Genomic DNA, 20,770 nt, shown 5'->3' with positions numbered 1-20,770 from the left:
AAAAAACATGCATTTCTCTCATTCATTCCCATTCATTCATAAATCCTAAAACTTATTACAGCCCGTCTTTTCTTGGTGCCAGTGTTGCTTTAATTGCCCCTTTTTTGGCACCCCAATAAACATGTGGTTCTTTGGGGATGTTTTTCTTCAGTTTGCCCATTTCCATGGCTGCCTAGGGTCTTTGAGATGGTTAGATTTAATTAGCCCTGAGTTGGAATTTTCCTTTTCAGGAGAGTCTGTAGTGGGTGGGCCTATCCTGAACTCTCCTTCAGTGTTTTGCTGAGTCAGGCAAAGGCTTTTGACTTTCGGGAGATGGGTGGTTCTCTTTTTTCTGACTGTGGGGGAGGATTCTTTCCTAATCTCCCTTTTGTCCTCTGGGACACGCTTGCCTGCAGGTATTTGTGAAGACGTTACTGCACTCCCTGTGGCACTTCAACTGAGGCATCACCCTCACAGTTTCTGTGCCCCCTAGAGATCTTTGTTTCTGCAGGTTTCTGTAAATGCTGTTAGCAACTCTGCTGGGGTACTTCTAGTGTCTGCATTTACATAGGAGGATGTGGGGTCTATGATTTCAAATTTTATGGGTTTAGCTGACCAGACAGTAAGGGTTTGCATCCGGGATTCTTCCGGACTTCCTTTAACCTGCCGTCTTGGTCGTTTTTTCCCCTCCCCTTTCTAACCTTTTTGCCAGCCTTGTGCCTGCCTGTCCTCTTTTGTTTTCAGCAGTTCATCAGCCCTCTGCTGCAGCGTCCTCCTAATACCTGTACAGGAGTTAGGGGTGCAGGTTTCACTGTAGGTTGGGGTTTCCCCTCAACCTGGCACATGTGGCAACCCCTGAAGTATGCCACCACATCTTTGTGGAGTTTTGGCCAGTTAAACTGCTGTTTTATGTGGGCTTTGGTCTTTCATATGTACAGCCAATGTAGTCTCATGGGCCCTTCTTAATATTTCTCTCTGGTACCTCTGTGGCGCTACTAACTGGTGAACTACTGTCCACTCCTTGCTTTCAGGTCTGTGAAGAGAACTCCATTTCCTCATCAGTACCTCATTCTTTAAATAGTAGCAATCAGGGACTCCCTCTGCTTCACTTTCAGGCTGGGCCGCCTGTGCTAACTCTCACAATACTGGGTCAGCTCGCTGTGCCTCACCTAGGGAAAATCCATTTAATTTATTCCCTGGGTCTCCTAACTTTCTAAAGAAAGTATCAGACAGACAGATCTGCAGTGTCAATGCAGTTTCCTTTGGGGAGCTGGTTTGATCATGGCCTGATCCACTACACATTCAGAAAAACTGCAGGGGTCCGTCTCCCGCCACTGCCCTGTCTCTCTGACCTACTGCGGTCTTTCTTTCACTACGGGGGGTGGGGGGCTACCATCTTCGCCCCTGCCAGATCATTACCTGGGAACAGGTCAACCCTGTCCACAGGTTAACTAGGAATAATCCTTACAGTCACCAGTCCCGAAACTAGGTCACACTCCAGGTGCGCCTGGTATACAGGTACAGGCATATACTGCCCTCCAATGCCATTCACCACCACTGTCTGGGGGAAAGGTCAGGCCATTTCCCAGTAAAAGGAATCTAGTGGCCCTGGTATTCCTGAGAATTATTAAGGGCTTGCTTGTCCCACTCGAGGGGTATGGGGTTACTTTCCCTCCAGACACAAAACCGTGATAACCCTCAGGAATCCTATTACATTTTCTTGCACTTGTAGCTGTAAGCTTCCTGGGTCTCACACTTACTGCAGTTAAAGCCACAACTTGTTCTGCTGTGCTTTCCATCAGGTTCTCTTCTTCACTGAGCGGGTGTGACTTTATTCACACTACAGGTTTTCCCTTTAGTTTCCAGCAGTCAGCTTTTGAATGCCCTGCTTTATTACAATGGAAGCACACAGGTCTCTGGGTCTCACTCCTCCTCATAGCACCTTCCCTTTTGGCTAGAAGAAGACCCCCTGTGTCTCCTCCTTTCTTTTCTCTCCCAGGACAGCTTGGACTCCTATCACCTTCCCACCCTTTGTCCTTTTCAGATTTGTGGTGACGAGGAAAGGTTCCTCCCTGGGGAACTGACTTATAAATTAAAGCAAACTCATCGGCCAAAACGACCGCTTGCCGGGTTCTCTGAACCCACTGCTCCTCTACATATGTCTTTATGGAGAGTGGGAGAGAGTGTTTAAATTCCTTTAACAGAATTACTTCCCTGAGATCCTCATAGCTGAGCTGTACTTTAAGAGCCCTCAGCCATTGGTCAAAAGCCAGTTGCTTACTTCTTTCAAACTCCAGATAAGTTTGATAAGCTTGCTTCTTGAGGTTTCTAAACTTCTGGTCATAGGCTTTGGGTACTAATTCATATGCCCCAGGATAGCCTTTTTTGTCAGTTTATAATTTGATGAACTCTCATCTGGCAACAGGGAATAAACCTCATGGGCTTTTCCAGTTAGCTTGCTTTGTAATAAAAGAGACCAGGTCTCAGCTGGCCATTTTAGCTGGCTTGCCAGTTTCTCAAAGGACACAAAAACATTTTCTATGTCCTCCTCATTGAATTTTGGAATTAGTTGAGCTAGTTTTAACAATCCTGTACCCTGCCATGAAATACGCTTCTCCATATTGGCCATGCTTTCACTGGAGTTACTCTGTCACCCCTGAGTTAGCTCAAGCCACTTTAGCTTTCTCTCTTTGCAGTCTTTACAGAATATTCTTTCTCTCTCTCTCTCTTCTCTCTCTCTCATTCCTTCTCGTGTCTTTCTCTCTCTCCTCGCTCTCTTTTTCTTCACGTTCCTTTTGGAAGGCTCTTTTTGTCTCTTCATGTTCCTTCTGGAAGGCTTTCTCTTTCTCCCTCTCCTGTCTCTCTCTTTCTTTTTCCTCTAATTCAAGTTTCCTCTGTTCCAATTGTAGCTTTGCTAATAATACCCTGTCGGGGTCTACTTATAACACTGCTTTTGCTTCCTCAGATTCAAGGGAAAAATGGTTGGCCACAAGCCTTAGGAGTTCAGACTTCCTAGCCTTGCCATGCACAGTGATCCCACACTGCTCAGCCATTTTCCTCAACTCCTCCATAAACAGTGCTTTTAACTTATCCCAAATTATTTCACCCTGGCTTGGGGAGCTGCTAGTTTCAGTCACAGATGTATTAGTACTCAGGCACGCACAACCACAAGAAAACCTTTATTGAAATCTTGATCTTTTTTGATTGGGAAAAATTTGGCTTCCCACTTCCAATTTCTCCCGTTTGTCTGTGGGTAAAATCCAGGACAGTAGCCCCCAAATTTCTGTTATGACCAGGTGAGAAAGAGGTCTAGGGTTCCCTTTCAGCCTTCACCTGGTCTTATCGTAAAAGCGTTTAATTTTAAACACACCTTTTTTTAGCTCCCCCTTAGTGAATCCTTGTTCACTGCTTTCCAAATTATAAGGCAAACAAACCAGCACAAACAGTTTTCCTTGGTTTAAAGAAGAAAGGTTGAAATTTATTAAACTTAAACTTAAACTCTAATTTGGTTAATGCCTAAGGATACACGACGTGCCCACGCTTGCATGCATACACGATACACATATGCAGATAGAGACAAAAAAGAGCAGAAGAAATAAAGTGGAAAAAGTTTGAGGCAATCTCTGAAGAGGGTATTTGTTACGGATCTTTGAGCTCACTGTAGAGTCCTTGATCGTAAGTAGGTCTTGCTTTTCATTGGGGCCCAGTATCCTTCTTAAACCATGTTCTCTATAGCAGACTATTCTCTCTTGGGGTTCATGTGTCTTCAGTGGATTTGGAGTTTCATAAGAAAGAAATGGGAGCAGACAGGAGAGGCTGTGGCGAGCCAGCCAGGAGAAGTCTTTTCAGTCCAGGAGCAAACAGCCACTCTGAGTTCAAACTGTTTGTACAATTCAGAAAAACTCAGGTTACCAAACAGGTTAGTCATGTGACTAGCTGGTCTGGCCACGTCTGTTTGTGGATTCTCTGGTGATAGCTGACCCTGGAATGTCACTTTTTACACACAATACCTGGTGCTGAAAGTCCATTGTGGGTTAAATTGGAGCAGGGAATAGCCCCTTTGTCCTTCCAAGCACTGGCTGTTGGTATGAAAAAATGTTATACCAGCCAGGAGTCTGTTTTTTTTTTAACAAGTCCTTTCTTCACTTCAGCAACAGTTTGAAATTTAATGTCCATATGGCAAAATTAATATGCCTCATTCTTGGCAGGTGGGGGTCTAGCATGACAGGACATTAACTTTTTTGAAGCTGTTCATCAGCTTTTTCAAGTTTTGTAGGTCAGCATGTATAAAAGTCTATGGGGAGCATGGAAGTGAGAGCAAGACCACTAAATAACAGAAGAGTAGAGGAATTTCTGGGATGAAGAGGGAACCTGTGCAAAACCATTCACAGATAAATATGTGAGAGTTAACTCAAGCTCATGCACTAAGCATACAAGACCCACACATAAGCCTCAGATTCCATGCTCCTTGATGAAGATGCTGTGGCAGGAGTTGTACACTCAATATATATCTTTGCTTTTCCCTTGAAAGCTAAGTATCCCAGGCAGCAATCTGGGATGCCACAAAGGGCCATGAGAAGTCCCTGTCTGCCAGGCCTTCCCCAAAGGTATGAAGTCTGCCCTAGATGCACAAACTATTGCAACTCTCAAGTTAGCAGCAAGATGATACATTCCCCTCGTATGGTGCACCCTCCAACCCTCCCACCACAGACGGCATTAAGCACCCATGAAACCTAAGCCAGGTGTAGCATATGATGTGCAGTCTCCGCCTAGAACTAGGAATGTTCCCGACAGTGCAGACATCCTTTCTGCAGCTCAACACAAGAAGTCCCCTTTCAAAATCACCATAACATACTTCTGTGGAAGGACAATGTAGTGGTGCCTGATAGACAATAGGAACACATCGCCACTACCAGTCCCCAGCTGTGCAGCAAGAATAATCCAAATCAAAAACATGCTTACAGAAACTAGGGTAATCTTGGTGTATCCTTGCCCAGCCTTGCCACCTCCCATGGCTATCCCAAACCTGACCCCCAGTACAAACACACCTTTATACCATCAGTGTACCCTCTCGTAAATGATCTTATAAAAATATACTGTATCAATATGAAAACTGGTATATATTCCTCTTCTTCAAGTTTAAAAGTAATATATATCTTTACCCTGCAAAAGCTTGAGCTCATCGAAAACTCTGCTGCCCATATCCTAACTCGCATCATGTCCTGTTTGCTATCACCCCTGTGCTCGCTGACCTACATTGGCTCCCAGTTTGGCAACTCCTCATTCGAAAAATTCTCATCCTTGTTTTCCAATCCTTCCATGGCCTCACCCCTCCCTATCACTGTAACCTCTTATAGCTGTCCAGCGTCTCTGTGCTTCTACAATTCTGGCCTCTTGCGCATCCCTATTTTAATTGCTCCCCCATTAGCAGCTATGCTTTCCGTTACCTAGACCCTAAGCTCTGGAATTCCTTCCCGAAACCTCTCCATCTCTGTACCTCTCTCTTTTCCTTTAAGATGCTCCTTAAAACCTACCTCTTTGGCCAAACTTTTGGTCATCTGTCCTAATATTTCCTTTTGTTTCTCAGTGTTAAATTTTGTTTGATAATCGCTCCTGTTGAAGTGCTTTGGAACTTTTTACTACATTAATGGTGCTATATAACTACAAAATGTTAAGTTTTAAGTGTTTTGTTGTTTTCCTGCTTAAATTTATAATGTGTTGATTTGTAATGACTGGCTTTTAGTTTTATAAAAAATAATGCACAATTAAATAAAGGGAAGCACTCTCTTGGAAAAATTCTAAGATGCACACATACATTATAAAATGTTCATAAAGCATTAGTTTTGCTATGCAGAATTTTGATTCAGAATACACATCAATAATGAGAAATCTAAGCAGAACAATCAGGAATACAGTTGAATAGATGAATCAATAGGAGAAAGAGATGCTTTAAAAAAGGAAAATTGCACACATAACTATTAAATTCTTAATTAAATTTGGGATTGTAATTGGTTTTCGTAATGTGTAATTATCTAATAGCAGCTTCTACTATTGATAGCGGATTAATTGCAGGCAGTGGATAACTGAACTGTAGTAAGTCGTGTTTTGCAGAATTGAACTTGCCTGCATTACTGAGCTCTCAGTTAAAGGTATCAGGTTTCTATACAATTCATGCCCATATGTGGTAACTATGGTGTAATCAGCCTTGCGAATTAAATCATTTTAGAAGGCTGTGGCATGCTTTCTCATCCCTGTATCTGATTTGATATCTCAGGCAAAGATGGCTAGAAGAAAATCATCAGATAAAACCTAAGGAGAAAGGTTTTGTTTGGATTTTTTCTCAGCTTTGTTCTTAAACTTCCTACATGGTTGTTGCAATCTAGCAATGTTTCAAACTATTGTGCTGATTCTTATAATATCAGTGATCTGACAGAATTCCATGGGGACTAGAATTACTCTCAAATGACGGATTGCACTTAAGCACAGCAGGAATGTTTCTTGACACGAAAATGCACACAGAGCAAAATCATTGGATAATCCTGTACACAGATGGCACTTTGCTTGATGTACTTTCTTTGGATCCTCCCCGGAGCAATGTTGGTATGCTTTTACCAAGCTGTCAGCACACCAGGCTATAGATGCGGGCCAACAGAGTCTGACCATTAAAACAGGGCTCCGGTTTCTGAGGGAGATCAGAAATCAATGTATTGATCAGAATCTCCATAATCTTTCCTTTTATAGAAATAAATGAAGCCACACAAAACTTGGCACTTAACAAGATAGGCATGAAACAAAACCAAAAAGAGGTATCTACCTTCAAAGATAAGGTTTTCTTTAAAAAAGGCAGTTGTATGTATATTTATTCATAATCAACATTTTTGTCCTTGTGCTTATTTACTATTAAAACTAATGCATTAATGTGATGGAAATATTAAGAAGGATGCAACATTTTCTTCTATTTACATATTCCTTGTTTTCCAAATTTAGATCTCCTTTAGATACCTTCTCAAGTTCCGTGTCATTAGCTAATCTAATCAGTGGGTCCCATGCCCCCGAATGTGCCAGAATAGACTCACCCTGTCCAATATCTACTTGTACAGTAGTGAGACCAGGAGTGTGACAAAAGTATCCCCGTGTAATCTGAACCAGACATTTGTGTCTTTTGCCCATGCCCAATGTACCTTACTAATCTTTGTGAAAGCAGCCCTAGTAAATACTTGGTAAAATGAGGCTGTATGCGAATCATTAAGCTGTTTTATTTCATAGCAAGTGAGCATACAGAGCAAGGATTATGATCAGACTCATTTAATTCAATCATAACAAGTTGTCTTTGCACAATAATACAAAAATAATGAACACAGCATTTTCCCACATCAGTGAATTGTCTTGCTTGACTTACACAAAGTAACTCCGAACTGCCCTCCTGCACTTGAGTGCTCCAATGGTCTACTCAATGAGTGCTCTAGTTGACCCGTGGACCTGCTTGTAGGACAGTTCATGTGAATTTCTGAGAGGAATCAAGTGTAGGGGATGGGCCTTGTCCCCAAGCAGCTAGCCTCTCATTTCTCATTTGCTGTTGTTACATAAACGCTTCTATTTTACTATGTACAATATGTTTTAAGAAATTATAGTTGGATTGTGGACACTGATTCATCTGGAATCTTATAAAAGATGAACTTTGGGTAGTTTTTTTAAAAGGAAGGTCAACAGAAGGTTGGCCAGTAAACAAATCTTACTGGAAAGAATCTGATTTCAAGTAAACACAGCAGGGGGTTGTGTTATGACCTGAAGGGACAGATGTTTACAAGGAAATGACAGATCACGATTTATAGATGTCACAGGATTGCTGCTGAACAGTTTTTGTTTCATTTTTAACTGTTAAAAAATCTAGCGAATGTTTGAGCAAGGACAGAAAGAAGTTTGCTTCCTGACCTGCCAGGAGAACAGAAGAAGACACCACTTATCTCTCTCTTTGAAAAATCCCTGCATCTTGTAAGAATTCCTGCATCAAGTTGTACTGTTGCCTCCTGTATTTGAAGAAATTCAGCATTTTTGAAGGAACTTCGCATCAAATGTGTGAGAATTGAAATCTTTGTTGCTGCACACCTGATGTAAGACCTATGTGAAGCCTTCTGTAGCTGCATCTCTTGAAAGCCTACCCAGCCTGTTCATCAACATCGCCTGGAAAGAACTATTCTAGGAAGATTCCTAGTGACAGCCACCTATTCGTCTTTGGGACACCTCACCAAAACAAAGGACTTCCATACATTCTCTTCAGTCTAAGATTTTTTTTTTATTCCTTCTATTTCTTTGTAACAGCTGTAAACAAAAATCCCTTTTTTCCTAGTTAACCAGTTGTGTATGTGAGTGTGTGTGTGAGAGCTAGGATAAAATAAGGGGCTTTAATATTTCAATTCACGTGTATGTTTACTTTATTATTGGTTAAGACTTAGGGTATAATAAATGGACGGTTTTGTTGTTTATTAAAGAAACCTGGTTGGTGTGTTTTTTCCTGGGGAAAAATAGAGAATCTGATTGACTGTTTAGGTAAGCGAGAAAATTTAAATATAGTGACCTGTGGCGAAGTCGGACTGAATTAACAGTGCACTCCTCCCGCCGCAGTCGTAATACTATGTATTAGCAAAGATTTGAGGGGTTCGGGTGGGGTGGTGGGGAGGGGAGCTGAAGAATTGGTGCAAGGTAAAAGCATCATAGCAGCACTAGGAAGGTGGACACAGTGATCGCTCACCAGTTGCATATTAATGGAATGGAAGCCATTGCAATTCATGAAGACAACCAACTTATGTGCAGGATAGTGCATAGTGATGCCCTGGACTTGGGACAAGTCTGCAATCTGCGCGAGCCCTACAGCCCAAATCAACTGCTTTTGGTTTTCCCTGGAGAATGTGATACAATTCCTTGCTTTAACAAACATGGCACCAGTAAACTGATGAATGCAAGCATGATCTAAGGACTGACTGATGCTGCTCATATTCCAATTTGCAAACTGAAAAAAACAGGAGGCATAGATGTTCAGGGCTGCAATGACCAATGCTGCAACAGCCAATGCAGTGCCAGCAGTGGCAGTGAATTGCAAGACTTGTTGCAGAAGGCAACACAGATCTGTGCCAGCCACCTTATGAATTGCTCTTCTGTGAAATGCAGGTATAACTCTGGGTCTATACAATCTGTTCGGAAGATAAAGAAGTCTAAAAATGCTTTCAAATAGAACTCGCCTTCCCCTCTGTGGTCTCACTCCAGTTGCAGCTTTGTGCATTTTTTAAATTCATTCATGGGATGTCAGCATCACTGGCAAAGCCAGCATTAATTGTCCAATCCTATTTGCCCTTGAGAAGGTGGTGAGCCACCTTCTTGAACTGCTGCAGTCCATGAGTTGAAGGTACACCCATAGTGCTCTGAAGTTCGGAATTCCAGGATTTTGATCCAGCAACAATGAAGGAATGGTGCATAACTTGGAGGGGAACATGCAGTAACCAGAGGTCATGGAAGAAGCTTAGCAAGTTGTTGCTGTGCATCTTATTGATGATAAACACTGCAACCACAGTGCGTTGGTAGTGGAGGGAGTGAATGTTTAAGGTTGTAGATGGTGTGCCAATCAAGTGGGTTGCTTTGTTCTGGATATTGTCCTTGAATCTTGTTGGGACTGCATTCATCCAGGCACATGAGGAGTGTTCCATCACACTCCTGACTTATGCCTTATCGATGGTGAAAAGGCTTTGAAGAGTGTGGAGGTGAGTCAGCCAGCCTCTGACCTGCTGTGTTAGTAGTTATGTGGCCTGTCAAGTTAAGTTTTCCCCGGATGGTTGGGGGATTCAGCAATGGTAATGCCATTGAATTTCAAGGGGAGATGTTTAGACATTCTCTTGTTGGAAATGGTCATTGCCTGGCACTTGTGTGGCGCAAATGCTACTTGCCACTTAGCAGCCCAAGCCTGAATGTTATCCAGGTCTTGCTGCATGTGGGCTCAGACTGCTTCATTATCTGAGGAACTGAACACCATGCAACCAGCAGTGAACATTCCCACTTCTGACCTTATGATGGATGAAGGTCATTGATGAAGTAGCTGAAAATGGTTGGGCCTCGGACACTCCCCTGAGGAACTCCTGCAGTGATATTCTGGAGCTGAGATGATTGGTCTCCAACAACTACAACCATTTTCTTTTGGCTAGGTATGACTCCAGCCAGTGGAGAGTTTTTCCCCGATTCCCAATGATTTCAATTTTACTCGGGCTGCTTGAAGCTACACTGGGTCAAATACTGCCTTGATATCAAGGACAGTCGCTCTCACCTCACCTCACCTCTGGAAATCAGTGCCTTTGTCCCTGTAGACAGTATCTGCTGATGCACAGAGTGGGTGGCACATTGAATGCAGAACAGAATGCAAACGCTGGGAATTTGGTGCAAGTGGGACTCTGGTAAGTTGTACTGTGTGAGTAGCATCTACCTGAAATATAGTTTAACTTTTTAGTGTTTAGTTTAACTTTTTGAATTTAACTTAGAACTTTAAAAACTGCCAAGTCAGCACTCAGCAGTAACTGCGGGTCAGTTGCAATTAACTGTCAATCAGCTGTAAATTGCCTGAATAGGTGCCAATTGCTGTGAGGAGGAAGCTGTAACTCGTATGTGGCTCAAGAAAGTTGACAAAAGTAAACAGTACCTGCCCACGCACAGAATAGCAGCACACAGGGTATATGGTAAACAGCATGTAAAAGTTGGGAATTTGATGCAAGTGGGAATTCACTGCAGAAGGTAAAAGGAGGAAGGAGGTGCTGCTTTTGCCTCCAATATTTGTAGTGGTTCATGTAAGCTTGAGGAAGTAAATATTTAAAAGTTTGGTCCAGTGGTTCAGGGCTCATCGCAAGTTAGTGTGTAGAAAAAGAAAGAAAAACTTAAAACAAACTATAAGGTGGATATAAATAATATAGACTAAGATATAGCAGAGCAGGTTGTGTGTCTGGACTGCAGTGTGTGGGAGTTTGTAGAAAGTGAAACTATCCAGACTGAACACATCTCAGGAGATGTCTCTGTCTCGAATCTCTCCAGCTCAGTGCCATTGTGCGAGGTGGAGACACTCCGACACAGAAGTGGGGGGGAGGGGGGAGGTGGGAGCAGTATCTGGACGGTTTGTTCATAAATAGCTACAGGTTCAGAACCAGATTGGCGTAATCAATAGTGTACAGAATAAGCGGAACCCAGGTAAGATAGAGAATGAGGATTGGCAGAATCTGATCCTATTCCACAGGTGCAATATACTTGCCAGCTGTGAGGATAAGGATAAAAACTGTCAGGACAGCCAGAATGCAGACCATAGCAGCTTGGAGTAGGCAGCAGTCCAAAGAAGGGAGAAGGAGGGGATTCAATAATTAGGGGGACCAATGAAATCCTTTTTAAGCAGGGGATTGGGAGTCCCACATGGTGCGTTGCCTGCCTGGTTCCAGGGTGAGGGTAATCTCGAACTGGCATGAAAGCATACTGGCGAGGGATGGGGGAATCCAGTGGTTGTGATCCATGTTGGAACCAACAACAAAGAGAATAGTAGGTAAGAGGTCCTGTTCAGTGATTACCAAGAAATAGCAATTAAAGAACAGGACCTCAAAGGTTATAATCTCTGGATTATTACCTGAACCATGTGCAAGTTGATGTGGGGATAAGCAGAATAGGGTGAACACATGACTGAAGGAATGGTGTAGGAAAGAGGGGGTCCATTTCATTGGACATTAGCACCAGTATTGGGGCAGGAAGCAACTGTACAGTTGGGACAGGCTCCACCTGAATCGGTTGGGACCAGGGTCCTAGAAGAAAAGATAAATAAGGTGGTCGGGTCGGGCCCATCTTCAGGGTACAGCTTTCGGGCTCGGGTCGCTCTGCTGGTAAGTATTGAAATTAAAAAACTTACCTGAGCTGGGAATCCGGGATGAAATTGAGTCTGCGCAGTGAGTGAGTGACATCACTATGATGCCATCACGCATGCGCTGCAGCTTTCTGGAGCTTCCAAGTCTGAAGTTAAGTGAAGGAATTGTCGGGTTGGGCTCGGGTTGGGTCGAGTCAGGGCGGGTTTGGTTCGGGTCGGGCTCGGGGCAAAATCGGAGGGACTTGGCTGGGTCAGGCTCGGTCTGCTGTGGTTCGGTTGGGTTCAGATTGGGTTCTTTTTCCCCGGCCTGAGCAGGCCTCTATTCCAAAGTGCTCTTGATTCAGGAACTAATGCTTTTAGATCAGAGAATTGTGCATGTCACTCCACTATTTCAGGAAGGTGAGAGAGGAAAAGCACGGAATTATAGACTGTGTGTCAACCTCAGGTTCTGGGTGTGAGGGGGGCTGGTGGCAGGAACTTCACTGCAGCACCTTACTTCAATATAGTTGGGCCTGTGGTCTGCCTAATGGTTTCCAAAAGTAATGAAAAGTGTTCCAGGTTTCCATACTGCAATCAAGGCTGTTTGAAATGCTGGACACCAGGGATGGGCATTTGTCCCTTCAATGCATCATTGCAAAGGTGCACAGGATGAGAAATACATTTAGTGATGTATTTTCTTCATTTTAATGGAATTATTATATATCTACTGGCATGTAGGTTGGAAGGTCATGTGCCCATCCCCAATCTAACTGGAAATGTTGCTGGTCTGAAAAAGGGGTAAGAACCAAGACTTTGAACTAATTTCCCTGAACACACCCACACTCTCTTCCCACCCTATTATACAATATTTTTGTATTAATAACCAAATGTTTGAGAAATTTACCAAAATGTCATGATTATTGGTTGTAATTGGATTTCTGAGTATTTCAATTTTTCAGTAGACTGTACTGGAAGATTTGCATTGGAGTGCAGAGGAAATCATCACAAAGTATGTTATACTACAAAAATCAAAGTCCTCAAACATTAAAGCACACTGTGGGGTGAAATTGGGCTCTGTGGCACCTGTTTCTTGGGTTTTATGGATGTCCTTAGGGTGCCAAAATGGCGCTTGTAGCACCTGTGCACGCTTCGGATACAAAGTACATAGATTGCATGGAGGTCAATGGTTTAATATCCACCGGAAGTATGTAGAGCAGGTAGATCATGATGTCAATCAGCATGCAATGCTGATTTGATACCAACGCTGCCATTTAGCAACTCCACGCTCTAGCTGGTGCTCTCTTTAACCTCACACTGCTGAACACAGCATGAAAGACCCCCAACCCCAAAACCAGCATTATTTAAAGGGATCATCAACTACTTAGAGGTTAGTTGCAACTTTATTTCTTCCAGCTGTTGCTACAGTTCTACACATCTTTGGTATATCCACAATTGTCTCAAGTTTCAAAAGTCTGCAGGGAGTGATGCGGCAGATGCAGGAGGACTTTTATCCGCACCAATGACTTCACGGATTCTCCACAAACCAATTGCTCCCAGAAACAGATCCCATTCCTTCAGCGGATTCTCTCCTTCAAAATGCACTAACACACTGAGGAATACTGGAACAGCAAGTGTTACAAAAACCCATGGATGGAGAACAAAAAATTCACAGATTTAGTTGTGTAAGTGCTTACAGTTCTTAATACTTACCCAATCACTGCTGTTACAGTCTCAACAGAAAGCACATACACACATTTAAAGCTTTAGCAAATACTTCCAACAGTAAGATACTCAATACTTTACAACAAAATATAAGTTAATAAAAAACATTTGATTGAAATACATTGGACTGAATGATCAATATGTTAAGGCAGTGCCTACCTAAAATTTTATTTGGGTGTAGTCTTTAGATTGAATGCTAGTTTTGAACATGAGAGTTCTAAGAAAGGAAAAAACTATTTGGACTGACAAACCCAAAGCTTTTTATAGACTATCCACACCTACCCACCTTCTCACCATATCCCATGATTACTAACAACACAGGCTGAATGAAACAGAAAAACCCAAAATAAATGCAAGAATTTTAAGGAAAAGGTGTATTCCATATCTGTTGGGATCATAGTCACTATGTAATTGAGAAAGACTTTCCGGGGACTCTTTAAGGCAGCAGCAGCAATAGTCAACATAGAAACATAGAAAATGGGTTCAGGAGTAGGCCATTCGGCCCTTCTAGCCTGTACCGCCATTCAATACGATTGTGGCTGATCGTCCAAACTTAGTACCCTGTTCCTGCTTTCTCCCCTTATCCCTTGATTCCTTTAGCCCTAAGAACTATATCTAACCCTTTCTTGAATATATTTAATGATTTGGCCTCAGCTGCTTTCTGTGGTAGAGAATTCCACAGGTTCACCACTCTCTGGGTGAAGAAATCCCTCCTCATCTCAGCCCTAAATGGCTTACTCCTTATCCAAGTTGATGTTCTATAGAAAGTTACCTGACTGTGAAGAAGTCAAAATCTGAAATGCTGTTGTTAAATGAAAGGTAAGAAGATTTCCTCTGAGATTTGTATTTGGTACAATTGACTGTACTAGTAATCCAGATACTTTAGCTAATAATCGAGGGAATGTGAATTCAAATCCTAACATGGCAATTTGAAAGTTTGAATTCAGCATTAAAAATCTGGAAATTAAAAGGTGATACTAACATAAAGTGACTATGAATCATTTGGATTATTATTAACACCTACCTGGTTCACTAATGTCCTTCAGGGAAGAAAACCTGTCATCCTTATTCCATCTGGCCTATATGTGATTTCAGTCCTACACTAATGTGGTTGACTCTTAACTGCCTTCTGAAGTGGCCGAGCAAGCCACTCTGCTATAACAAACCACAGGGATTCAAGGAGAAGACCCACTATCATGCAGACTCCCCACCTACCAAGAATGCGGCACATTAATTTTGTCATATGAACATTGATTTGAAAACTGTAGCTGAAGTGAAGAAAGGACTTATTTAAAAAAGAAATTACCAGACCCTTGGCTGGAAAGACATTTGCATATTAACAGACAGTGCTTGTGCAGACAAAGGGGTTACTTCCTTTATCCAATTTAACCTGCAATGGACTTTGAGCACCAGACATTGAAGGTGAGGGAGCTCAAATTTCAGGATGACTGCTGGGATGGCTGAATCCACAAATAGATGTGGTCAGACTAGCTGGTCACGTGACTAGCCTGCTTGGCAACCTGGTTTTTCTGAATTGTACAAAGAGTTTTGAACAGGGAGATTGCAATATGCTCCTGGACTGAAGAAGACCTCTCCTGTCTGGCTCTCCCTCTCTTTCTCATGGAACTCCAAATCCACTGAAGACACATGAACCCCAGGAGAGAAAAGTCTCCTACAACGAACAAGGTTTAAGAAGGATACTGGGCCCCAACGAAAAGCAAGACCTACTTACGATCAAGGGCTCTACAGTAAGCTCAAAGAACCATAACAAAAACCCTCTTCAGAGATTGCCTCAAACCTTTCCACTTTATTTTCTTCTGCTCTTTTCTGTCTCTATCCTTATGTGTGTATCGCTTATGCATGCCAGCGTGGGCATGTCGTGTATCCGTAGGCATTAACTGAATTAGAATTTAAGTTTAAGTTTTATAAATTTCAACCTTTCTTCTTTAAAACTAAGAAAACCTGTTTGTGCTGGTTTCTTTGCCTTATAATTGGAAAGCGGTGAACAAGGATTCACCAAGGGGGAGCTGAAAACACAGTGTGTTTAAAATTAAACCCTGTTATGGTAAGACCAGGTGAAGGCTGTGAAGGACCCTTGGACCCCTTTGTCACCTGGTCATAACACCCACCATCACCTTCTCAAAGTTAATTAGGGATGGGAAATAAACATAGGCCTTTACCAGCGAAGCTTATATCCCAAGAATGATTTTTTAAAATTAGTCAAAGACTGTACATTTACAATTTATGTATTGTGATGCTGAAGCAAACCCAGATAAATTTTAAACTGTAAAAGGAAACATTTATAACACAATTTTGTTTCAAAATTACTTTTGCTGATTTGGTCTTGCTTTTCCTCTGTCATTGTCTCTATTTTTCATCTTTCATTCTGTTATGTTATCTTTACTATTTTCTTAATTATTGTAATTTGCATTTTCTCTAGTTTTGGTTTAAAATGCTATCCTTACACATTTGTTTGGATGCTGGAAGAAAATGGTGTACCTCTGAATGAGTATATTTATTGGGGACCATGCAGCTTGATTGGACCAAAATAGGTACATTTATGTGTGGTGTGCTGCTGTTTAAAAGTTGTTCCCTGCTTTATATATAGACAAATGAGCCTAGAAGTTCCTCGATGGCAATTGCACCACTAGAAAATTGGTAGGGTGGGATTTCCACCACCAGTCAGCCCCAACATTAACTCAATCCCAATCACAAGGATGAGCTCATTTGCATCTTTGAGCGCATGCATAATCTATGGTGCTTTCTGGGTATCCTACCTGAGGAATCTTCAGAGTAGTTGGAATCTTTGGAGAAGTACCTTGCTGTTCTAGTGGGGGTGGAATTGGGCCTGTGGGGCTGAAGACAAAATTTTGCTTTCCACAGCTGTTCCCTTGTGGAACAGTGCTTTCCGAATGGCAGTCAATCTCTCGAAGATTGATTGTTATTGAGAACTGGCATTGTGGGCTTCACGTACAGCACTTTTACAGCAAATAAGAGAAGAAAAGAAGGACTTGCATTTATACAACACCTTTCACATCCACCGGATGTCTCAAAGTGCTTTGCAGCCAATGAAGTGCTTTGAAGTACAGTCACTGCAGTAATGCAGGAAACGCAGCAGCTAATTTGCGCACAGCAAACTCCCACAAACAGCAAGGTGATAATGACTAGATAATCTGTTTTTGGATGTTGGTTGAGAGATAAATATTGGCCATGATACTAGGGATAACGCCCCTGCTCTTCTTCAAAAATACTGCTGTGGGATCTTTTACATCTACCTGAGAGGGCAGATGGGGCCTCAGTTTAATGTCTCTTCTGAAAGACGGCACCTCTGACAGTGCAGCACTTTCTCAGTACTGTATTAGAGTGTCACCCTAGATTGTTGTGCTCAAGTCCTGGAGTGGGCCTTGAACCCACAACCTTCTGACTCAAAGGTGTACTATTCTTTCTTTTGGGCCTCCTTATCTCGAAAGACAATGGATACGCGCCTGAAGGTGGTCAGTGGTTTGTGAAGCAGCGCCTGGAGTGGCTATAAAGGCCAATTCTGGAGTGACAGGCTCTTCCACAGGTGCTGCAGAGAAATTTGTTTGTTGGGGCTGTTGCACAGTTGGCTCTCCCCTTGCGCCTCTGTCTTTTTTCCTGCCAACTACTAAGTCTCTTCGACTCGCCACAATTTAGCCCTGTCTTTATGGCTGCCCGCCAGCTCTGGCGAATGCTGGCAACTGACTCCCACGACTTGTGATCAATGTCACACGATTTCATGTCGCGTTTGCAGACGTCTTTATAACGGAGACATGGACGGCCGGTGGGTCTGATACCAGTGGCGAGCTCGCTGTACAATGTGTCTTTGGGGATCCTGCCATCTTCCATGCGGCTCACATGGCCAAGCCATCTCAAGCGCCGCTGACTCAGTAGTGTGTATAAGCTGGGGGTGTTGGCCGCTTCAAGGACTTCTGTGTTGGAGATATAGTCCTGCCACCTGATGCCAAGTATTCTCCGAAGGCAGCGAAGATGGAATGAATTGAGACGTCGCTCTTGGCTGGCATACGTTGTCCAGGCCTCGCTGCCGTAGAGCAAGGTACTGAGGACACAGGCCTGATACACTCGGACTTTTGTGTTCCGTGTCAGTGCGCCATTTTCCCACACTCTCTTGGCCAGTCTGGACATAGCAGTGGAAGCCTTACCCATGCGCTTGTTGATTTCTGCATCTAGAGACAGGTTACTGGTGATAGTTGAGCCTAGGTAGGTGAACTCTTGAACCACTTCCAGAGCGTGGTCGCCAATATTGATGGATGGAGCATTTCTGACATCCTGCCCCATGATGTTCGTTTTCTTGAGGCTGATGGTTAGGCCAAATTCATTGCAGGCAGACGCAAACCTGTCGATGAGACTCTGCAGGCATTCTTCAGTGTGAGATGTTAAAGCAGCATCGTCAGCAAAGAGGAGTTCTCTGATGAGGACTTTCCGTACTTTGGACTTCGCTCTTAGACGGGCAAGGTTGAACAACCTGCCCCCTGATCTTGTGTGGAGGAAAATTCCTTCTTCAGAGGATTTGAACGCATGTGAAAGCAGCAGGGAGAAGAAAATCCCAAAAAGTGTGGGTGCGAGAACACAGCCCTGTTTCACACCACTCAGGATAGGAAAGGGCTCTGATGAGGAGCCACCATGTTGAATTGTGCCTTTCATATTGTCATGGAATGAGGTGATGATACTTAGTAGCTTTGGTGGACATCCGATCTTTTCTAGTAGTCTGAAGAGACCACGTCTGCTGACGAGGTCAAAGGCTTTGGTGAGATCAATGAAAGCAATGTAGAGGGGCATCTGTTGTTCACGGCATTTCTCCTGTATCTGACGAAGGGAGAACAGCATGTCAATAGTCGATCTCTCTGCACGAAAGCCACACTGTGCCTCAGGGTAGACGCGCTCGATTGTTGTGCTCAAGTCCTGGAGTGGGCCTTGAACCCACAACCTTCTGACTCAAAGGTGTACTATACATGTGTATAAATTATACATTGCTCTTGTGCTGGAGGGAACTGGTGGGATTTCAAGTAGGGATCGTCATTTCGCCAGTCACGCTGTCTCTGTTAAAACTGGAAGTGAGTGAGGTTTAGATGGGTTGGGTTCAGGTTTGAGATTTTTTTATAATTTTACTTTCCATCATCCCAGTGATTTTTGGGGGTTAAAATTCCCGCAATGTTTCAGCTCAATAACTTTTCATCAGAACTGGTTTCCAGTTGACCTGTGGAAGTGCCTTTTTACAGCAGGTTAATTTTGTGGTTTTAAATAAAACACTGATTAAACCTCGTTCTACCTTAGCTGCAGAATAATACACCATGCGATACATTGTATCACGCTCTTGTCATTATAAAACAGGACTGGAGGGGGGATTTTCTTTAATGATGGCCAGAATGCATCAGGGTGGGACTTTCACATGTCCATTTTCCTGGGATGGAGTTACATAAGTAAGGGGGCTCCCAAAGGTACCTCCTTTCTTCGGAGGGAGTCCAGCACTGTGGAGGAAGCAAGGGTCATGACGATGCAGCTCAGCTGTTGTTGCAGCACCTGAAGTGACAGAGGAAGATTTAACAGGGACAGATGCCCCCAAAATGTGCATTTAATTATTTTAAATTGGCTCTGAATGTGTCCACTGGCAAAAAAGCTAGGGACAGGTGGCCAGGTCAGCTACCACTCTATCATTAAAATGATTTTTCCTGCCTCCCGCTGAGTGGCTTCCTCAACTGTCTGCTCCCTTGCTGAATTCTTTTCCATCAGCTGTGCAGAGGCAGAAATGCAGGAAAATCAGACTTAGAGCCAAGCCCTGTTGCCTCAATATCATTTACATGCAGCAGGCTGGCAATACTGGTACTACTCATGGGAGAGGAAAAAGCTCATTTTCACAGCAGAAATGCAGTGGGAATCCTTCCCACTCCTTCTGCTTTGAAACAATGCTGTAAACAACCTGAAAATGGGTAGGTTCCCAGAGGAAAATCCAACTCCATACCTCTGGTTTACTAATAGGAACATCATGCAAGATCTGCTAGTACTTATTTAGAAAGAGAGAGAGGAACAATCTCACTTCGCTGAAAATATATACCATATTTTGATCTCACTTATAGCAGCAGGATAACATTATTACCCTGATGCTTTCGCAAACATTCATCCTTTATACTCAACAGTGAATCCTCATTTACCTGATCAAATGCACAGCCATCTCTAGTCTCCTAAAGACTCACATGTTAAATGACAGAAGAGTAATTTCATCTTCACAGAGATGGTGTTCATTCCTTTCTGCTCTTCTGTTAGCTAAGCCAATAGATTAGATGAAGCCTTTTACCATGTTCCTGGAAGTAAAGAGATCTAACACATGTTAGGTAATACACTGAACTGACCCACCACCACCCTTGCTTGTGAGCGCAATTTGAGTATCGTGTTCTCGGAGGTCAGAACTGGGTCCCATCGCCTCTGGAACGTGATACAATTTTCAAAGTGCCGCCATGAGGGAGGGAATGGGTTGGATACACGTATCCTATTAAGTGCTACTAAGCTCATTAAAGAGCTCATTAACAGGCTTGTCAATATCAGAGAGCAATTTTTAAAGGCTGGGAATGGGGATGACGCCATGTGGGGAATACGGCAGGGTACTGAAGACGTGAACAGTGTGGGGGCCATGGGGGCTATGGGCAGGGCTGATTAAAATAAAGCAGAGGCAGCAAATAAAGCTCAGCTGCTTCAGATGTGTCTTAGTGTGGCTATTGCTGCAGCTCGAAGAGTTGAATTTCTCAGTGGAGACTGGCAGGAAACTGGAGAGGGATGTGAGACTGCTGACATCACTGTGGCAGTTGGAGTTAGCAGGGGAAGGCCTGGTGAATGCACAGAGCCCAGCTGAGGGAATTCAGACGGGAACAGGTTACTCTGACATTGGACAGAACAGCAACAGGTGCAACCTCCTGGACAGGAGGAAGCCGCAGGGGGAGCTGCAAGAAGGTGCTACCCAAGGCACGTGGTCCACCGCCCAAGAGTCAGCTAACTGCTGCACCAGAGGAAAGCCAGTGCTGTAGGAGGCTGCATTTATCCAGGCAGGTGGTCTCGGACCTGTGTGTTTAGTTTAGTTTAGAGATACAGCACTGAAATAGGCCCTTCGGCCCACTGAGTCTGTGCCGACCATCAACCACCTATTTCTTCTAATCCTACACTAATTCCATATTCCTACCACATCCCCAC

This window comes from Heterodontus francisci, chromosome 4 (genome assembly GCF_036365525.1).
Source record: "Heterodontus francisci isolate sHetFra1 chromosome 4, sHetFra1.hap1, whole genome shotgun sequence".
Taxonomy (NCBI): Eukaryota; Metazoa; Chordata; class Chondrichthyes; order Heterodontiformes; family Heterodontidae; genus Heterodontus; species Heterodontus francisci.
This window is presented reverse-complemented; position numbering follows the sequence as displayed.